The sequence below is a fragment of the Callorhinchus milii genome, unplaced genomic scaffold, assembly GCF_018977255.1.
Source record: "Callorhinchus milii isolate IMCB2004 unplaced genomic scaffold, IMCB_Cmil_1.0 Scaffold3, whole genome shotgun sequence".
NCBI lineage: Eukaryota > Metazoa > Chordata > Chondrichthyes > Chimaeriformes > Callorhinchidae > Callorhinchus > Callorhinchus milii.
Window position 1 is genome coordinate 72,851,272 of NW_024704744.1, and position 7,909 is coordinate 72,859,180.

General features: G+C 39.5%; 1 long non-coding RNA gene across 1 annotated transcript; it reads right to left on the bottom strand.

Moving 5' to 3' along the window:
• Positions 1-749: 749 nt before the first annotated feature.
• LOC121848589 lies at positions 750-7,909 on the bottom strand. Its single transcript, XR_006084974.1, has 3 exons — positions 7,862-7,909; positions 2,759-2,816; positions 750-851 (listed from the first exon to the last, which is right to left on the bottom strand). It is a non-coding gene; the product is annotated as an uncharacterized LOC121848589 (long non-coding RNA).

Below are 7,909 nucleotides of genomic sequence, written 5' to 3' on the forward strand. Positions count from 1 at the left end.
ATGTTGGGGTGTGTTACACCTTTCTGTTTGTAGGTTGGAACAGATGCCTTTTATCAGATCGCAATTTGGCACTGTAAACTATTCAAATTAATTTAGTTCTGAAATTGCACAAGCAAAACTCTTAACATAGGGTCTCTAAGCAGTTTCAGTTCAGACATCTCCCTGTATAAACTGGAAACAGAACGTAAACTGGAAAAGCTAATCCTCCTACTAATGTAGCTTTATCTTTGTCCAGCTGTCCCCTGCTCATACTGCCACTGTGCCCTTCTGCAAGAGTTGTTATTATTAAAATAAATAGCATGTATCAAGCTCAGTGGTTAAATGCACCATCTGGAGCTGTACTAATCTACAAACACCATGAATGTTTCAGTTACGATTGCTGCTCTGTGCTGATTCCTGTTGCGGCAGTGGTAGGAGCTCTACAACTGACTTTAATGCCTCACTGGGTGAAGGGTAAGAACAAGCCTGGATCTCTTCCTACTCTTCGTCACTGCCCAGTGACCTTCGGGAGTTTTGAATGAGCTGGATCTTTTGAATGGTGGAGCTGGGGAGAATAGTGTGGAGTCCGTTGGAGTAATCCAAGCGGGAGAATCAGTATATTAATCAGGAAAGACAAAGCTGTTTAGTTAACCGTGAATTAGTTTGTAATCTCCAGTGGAAGTCGCAATCTTCTGCACGCTAGCTCACCCAGTAATCTTTCTGTCAGGAGGTGTTTCTGTCTTTTCAGTGCTCTCCAAACTCATTGGCCTTGCCTGCTCGCTTTGCTGAATGTCACTGTTAGCCGGAGAGGAGCCTTCCGTTGCCTTTTGGCTCTGGTTTATCTTGCCATTCTCAGGAAACCAACATGAAATCTGAAGAGAACGAATTAGCGTCAGGAACTTTCAGAAAACTCTGTTAAACATCCTAGGCCACAATTTTAATAAAGATTAGGGAGTTTCTCATATTGTCCTTGCCAGTAAATAATATTCCTTTACCCCAAATATTCAAAAAACAAAAGAATGAGTCATTCTTCTGAATTGCCGTTCATGCCATTAATACAGTAATACATATACTGACATTTGAGTACCTTATACTAATAATAATCCTTGCATTTGATATAGCGCTTTTCACGTCGGGAGGACGTCCCAAAGCGCTTCACAGAACACACTGTAAAGTGAATTGGCTGTATATATTTGTGGTCGAACACGGCAGACAATTGTGCACAGCAATGTCCCACGAACAGTCGTAGATTGAAAATGACCAATTTATTATTGTTTTTGGTTTTGGAGGGATTATTATTAGGCGTGTGGAGTAAGGAAACTTGCCCAAGGTTTCGCCCTGCCAGGAATTGAACTCGGGTCTCTCACTTGCAAAGTGAGTGCTCTAACCACTGAGCTATAGGACTCCACCTTGGTGACCAATGAGACTTTGAGCTACTTATCTGGACTAGGGATTGCAATCGCAGTGCTCTTTTGGAATCCTGTGATTTCAGGATATTAATGACCCCAAATCCTGGAATCCCGAATCTTACCTCGTTCAGGACACCTGCCGTTGTTCTCCACACTAGCGGGGTACCTCAGAGAGAGCATCCCTCCACGGGGGGAGTACCTGGGAAGTTTAAACACCCACCCACTTGGCCTCGCGACAATATGCGACCTGCTTTATAAATGTAATTTGTTGTTGTTGCTTCCGGAAGAGCGGAAAGGCCTGCCCTCCCCTTCCTCCCCCCCACCCCCCGGGCTTAGCCTTTATAGAATCCCCAAATCCTGAGATTCTCTTCAATAAATCTCAGGATTTCAGGAGCACCATTACCATATGGGATTCCTGGATCGGAATTCCCAGGACAGCAACCCTTAGTCTAGACTGACACTCTATTGCAGGATTAGTGGAATGCTCCTTTGAATGAATTATTAAACTAAGGTCCCATTCAGGTAGACAATAAAGATCCTATGGCACAATTTGAAAAAAGCAGGGAGTTCCTCCACCCCCCAGTAATATATATATTACTAATAATAATCCCTCCAAAAACAATAATAAATTGGTCATTTTCAATCTACGACTGTTTGTGGGACATTGCCGTGCGCAATTGGCTGCCGCGTTCGCCCACAAATATACAGTCAATTCACTTTACAGTGTGTTCTGTGAAGCGCTTTGGGACGTCCTCCCGACGTGAAAAGCGCTATATCAAATGCAAGGATTATTATTATTATTATTATATAGTCATTCACTTCATGACTGTTTGTGGGACATTGCTATGTGCACATTGCCTGCAACATTCGTTCACAAATACACTTTGCAAAACAATCTGTGTGAAGTGCTTTGCAATATGTCAACTTGTTAAGACGCTATATCAAATGCAAGGATTATTATTATTATTGTGATAATCTTTCTTGCAGTTAGCTGAAAATATATAAAGCCAGCTATGCTAAGAAGTCCTTAATTTCTCTGGATCGGATGGCAATATAAACGATTTACTACTCCACTAAAATGAGTAAAAGATATTTTCAAAATTATCTTTAATGATGGCATGAACTGGAAAAGGTAATTTCCAGCTGGATATTGTACATAACTTGAAGATACATGTTACAATGATGTTGATTTAATTAGCATAGACAGTACTACTGACCATAACAGACCTGTATCATTTATGACCTATTTCAGTTACTGTTACAGGATCAGCAGTTACAAATGATTTAATGTAAAACAAACAACAGTTAGGCTTCGCGAGTGTGGGACCAGATCAGGCAAACAGTGGAATTTAAGAGATTTGATTACTTACCAAATCTTGGACACTGGGCTCTTCAAACTTCATGAACTGGCCGTTTCTCTCAAGCAGCCTGCTCAATGTAGCACCAAAGAGAGAAAAACAAACTTGGAATAAAACCGAGATGGTCATAAGTAACTGGACAGAGAGTACGTGTTAATATAAATCATCAGCTAAACAATGGCTTTTTTCATGTTTGCCTCCAGGATATACATGTATGTGCATTTTTTTGAATTAACTCTCCAATGTTCAGTGCCCTTAGATGGTCAACAATATCTCCTTTATTTTTTTATGGTCCCATTACACAAGTGGGAGCGTTTTTACAGTAAATGAACCCTGACTTCATGGTGACAGTAACAGTCAGTGATGCTTAAGACTAACAGCAGGAAGTGAAGGATCTCACTGTTGTCAAAAATGTGAGATTCGCAACAGGATCGGCGAAGGATTCATAAACAATGAATCTCGCAGGTAACAAGATGTGCATCACACCAACCCATGAGATCCCCACTACAATGTGTCTGGAAGTGTGTATCACCATGGCTCAGTGGTAGCACTCTTATATACTTTAGGCTGACACTCTATAATAATAATAATAATAATCCTTGCATTTGATATAGCGCTTTTCACGTCTTCTAGTCATCCCAAAGCGCTTCACAGAATATACTGTAAAGTGAATTGACTATATATTTGTGGGCGAACGCGTAAGCCAATTGCGCACAGCAGTGTCATGGATTGAAAATGACCAATTCATTATTGTTTTGTTTTTTTTGGAGGGATTATTATTAGGCATGTGGAGTAAGAAAACTTACCCAAGGTTTCGCCCTGCCTGGAATTGAACTCAGGTAGTCTCACTTGCAAAGCGAGTGTTCTAACCACTGAGCTACAGGACTCCACAAGCAATGCTGTGGTTGTGCTTCCATGTCAGAGGTGCTGTCCCTTGGATGAAACATTAAACTGAGGTTGTGTCTGCCTCTCCAGGTGGACATTAAAAAGCCCATGGCACTATTTGAAAAGAGAAGTGAGTTTATTCTGGTGTTCTAGCCTACAATCTCCCAAATAAAAATAAATGATCATTCTGGACAATGCTGTGCACAAATTGTCTTCTGTATTTCCCCACAAAATGCACACAGTCCTTTGAGATGTCTAAGGTACTATATCAGATGCAAGGATTATTATTATTATTTATTATTATAATTAGATCGCATTGGAGAGGAATGTCCACAGGTCAGCGTGACACACAACTGATTATCGGCAGGATTCAATATTATGAATCCTATTGCAAACACTGTGTTTTCCACCATGATCATTATTTCAAAATACTTGTGTTTAAGTAGTGAGTACTTCCTTCTTATTAGCTCAGTAGTTAAACCAGAAAGGGTCATGTATTGACCATTACCTGTATCAGTTGGGGTAGCATTTGAACGATCCTAATTTTGGGTTCAATGTCCTTGAGCTAAAAATAGGAAATAAAAACCAGTGTTCCCATTCATGTTTGCTTTCCATAAGTTGTATTTATAGATGATGGGTGAGGACAGAATCAGGATCTATTCTGGTGCCTCTTTTCCTTCTCACCACAATCAAATTGCCTAGTAACATTCAACATCCAGGTTCCGGTGAAGAATGGTCACTTTGGGCGAGTAACTATGAGCTGTGGATGCTTGTGGAAGTGTACCTCAACTTTGTTGGGGGATTTTTGCCCAGGACTCAAGGAGAAACCCCCTTTTCATTTAGCCAGACAGGACCTTGGGTTAGTACCTCATTTGAAGAATGAGACATACAATACTGAGATAATATTTATATGTGGTCAGTGATACTTTACCAGTCAACATTGTGCCAAACCTGCATCTCAACATTCCTCTTTTGTAACAAAAAGTGTAACTTAACAAACGCGAATGATGTTTACAAGTACACCTCAGCCAAGCCCAGATAAGTAAACAAATTGAGCTGCGGCCAGAAGATTTGCGTGCCCTAAACACAAGCAGCTTTAGTGAATAAACCCACATCAAGTGGCCCGATGTTGAGCTTGATTCATGTGAACAAAGCCCAAATTTACATTTCAGTCAGGAGAACAAACTTTCTTCTTTATTGCCATTTCCCTGTCCATTTTGACTGATAAAAGGGAGTTAGAAAATTACCTCAGCACTAATTGTTACAACAAAGGACACATTTCTTTTTAAAAGCAAAACAACAACCTCAGGCCGATTCAAATGCTAATAAAGAGTGAACTAAATTGGCCGATGACTTGGTGGCTGACTTTCTCTCGCAGACAACCAGGTTCAATTTTACTGGCCTTCCATATTAAACCCGTTCGTCCATGCAACCTCAGTATTTACAGGCTGGGCTGCAGATTGATTCCAGTGTGAATACTACAATGTGGCTCTGGAGTCAACATTGTGGTAACACTCACTTGGAATCATTCCAGGATCTTCTGCACATCTCCAGACAAGTACAGATAGCAGTCCAGTGACACAATGACATAGAATTGTCAATGAAAGGAAAGAAAACACTTTTTATTTTGAATCAAAGTTGTTACTGATGTAAGACTTTGAATAATTTTCACCACAAATAACTTTCTGATCCCTACCCCTTTTTAGGGATATATCTCAGGAGGAGAAAGAAAGGTAAGGAAAGAAATAGATAATATTGCAAGCAAAGCTGACATATTTTGGTTATATTTACATATATAAATACATTTTAAAAATTCAGTAGATACCTGTTGTGTGTGTGAACCATGCAGACCAGGATGGTCACAGGTTTAATCACTGGACTGTGCTGAGTTTACCTGACATCAAATGGGCAAGAAGTTCAATTGGTATTTCAGCTATTAATCAAATCAAAATGTACCAGAGTAATTTGGAGTCAGTTTCCTGCAACTCTGATCTTAATGATGATACCTAATAAAGACAGGCTCACTGCATTCAGATAATGGCATTCATCTTCCAGTTGGCAAGCCAGTATCATGCTAACCAGTAGTTGAAAACTACGATCCACCAGCCAGAACTCTAATGCACTAATGGTTGTCGCCATTGAGAATGCTAGAGGGAGGTAGGAGGGTCTGCCACTGATACATACAGACACATTAAATGTAATACATAATGAATATACATTGATTGGTCATTCACCTCATGACTGTCTGTGGGTCCTTGTCGTTTGCAAAATTGTTGGTGGATTTGCCTACAATATAACAGTCACTATACTTGACAGGTATGCTGTAAAACACCTTATCGCATGAAAACATATATTTCATGTGATAAGGTGATATAAAAATATCATTTATTTTTTGATTGTGTGAGGTCAGGTTGAGGGAGGCATAGTTGGCATGCCACCACTCACTTTCTACGCTCACACAAAAAAGAATGGCCACTTTGGTGAATAGACCATTGTGTCCTAAAAATATGATACTGAGGTTACATTGTGTGATATACCCCTAGCTGCTTATCTGCCTTTCCTTGGGTCAGAGTTATTGTATGCTATGAACATTGGAAATTGACAATGGAAAGTGAACATGTAAACACACTCACACACATCATCATTTTGGGGTTGGTTATGGTCAAAACTAGTCAGGATACAGTGAATATGAAAACATCCAAATCTGTAAAACCGTTTGGTCTTAAATGTTTTAAGATCGCACAGAATTATGAAAAAAATAATTTAAAAGCCTGTAAAGAGAGGGGCCTGGATTTTGCATCAGGTCTCCTTCCTAGTAAATCATATTGATTGTTGAAAAAACATATTGAAAAATTCTGAAAAATAAAAGGATCTGAAAATACTGTGATCCCTTTAGTTATGTGACCAGTGTGTAATGTATAGTCCTCAAATTATATTTACATCCACCTACCCAATCTATTTCCAGACCGGAAGAATGTCACAAAATTTCTTATATTAAATTAAAAATCATGAAGAATCCTGCAATTTTTTTAAAAAATAGTCTTAATTTAGAAGCCATTTCTTCACATTAACTGCAAAAAATTGGTTGCAGAACTGCAGAAATTGTTGTTACGGTTGTTGTTGCTTGTGTTAACTCCCGACTGTCCCTATCTAATCCCTTTGCTTTACTTATTTCCCACATTTCCCCCTTCATTTACCTTCAATGGAATTTCCCCCTCACTTGTTACAAAACAATAGATGTATCCTAATGACACTGAAATGGTAGAACATGTGCAGACAATGGGCCAAATATCAACACTTTTTGCTCCAATATCTGAGCTAAGCACTGATATGCTTTGTGTGGAGTGTTGCGATTGAGTTCACAGCCAACATTCTCCGCATTGTCTTTCAAGCCAAGCTGGCAGGGAATAATGACAAGTGAAGGCCAAATGCCTCCCTGGAGGAAGGGAGACACGGAATATACAGGGTGAGTCTCTCCGGAGATTCTTATGAAACTCCTAGCAATGCCTTTGACAGCGACCAGGGAGCAAGTCTGCAGTCTGCCTCCCGCATAATGACTTGTGCATAGCCAAGGGGGAGGGATTCAAATAACATTCAGAAAAGGAAGACAGATGAGAAGAAAGCAATTCTCAACTAACCTGACAGGATATGATGTCCATTTTCTTGGGCTTTTTACATCTTCTCTAGAGATATGCATGTACATTTATAATACAATAGATCAATGCACACTGATATGATATTTGATTTTTTTAAAAAGAAAACATGTTTCCCACCTCCAACTTCTCTCTCCCCTCTCCTGAAAGGACTGAATCACACTGACTACAGTTCTATCAGTATCAACCGATACCTACCCTAAGTGGTCATTCACACACGTGCATTTTCCAGCAGGGGCTCATGGATGGGAATGGAATGGTTAGCTGATTCTCTACTTCAGGACCAATATGATCAACTGTTTCCATCTCTCCAGTCACCCAGCCTAACTTGGTTACCCTGTAAGACCACTTTGTCTTAAAATTTAAGATCAGGCATAATTAGTGGAAACATTTTAAATTCAAACTTAATTTGGCAGGCTGCGCTTTTTAAGAATTGTGAGAAACTGGTATCCAAACTTTCCACAATAATTTCTTACCTTAAATTTTAAGACAAAGTGGTTTTAAAGGGTAAACTAGGTGGAATTTCAAGTGTTTCGTCTGAAAAATAATTATTTAGAAAAATGGACAATAAACATACCGTTGGGCTGTTACCCTATTGGTAAAGGAAAGACTGTACATCTGGTAA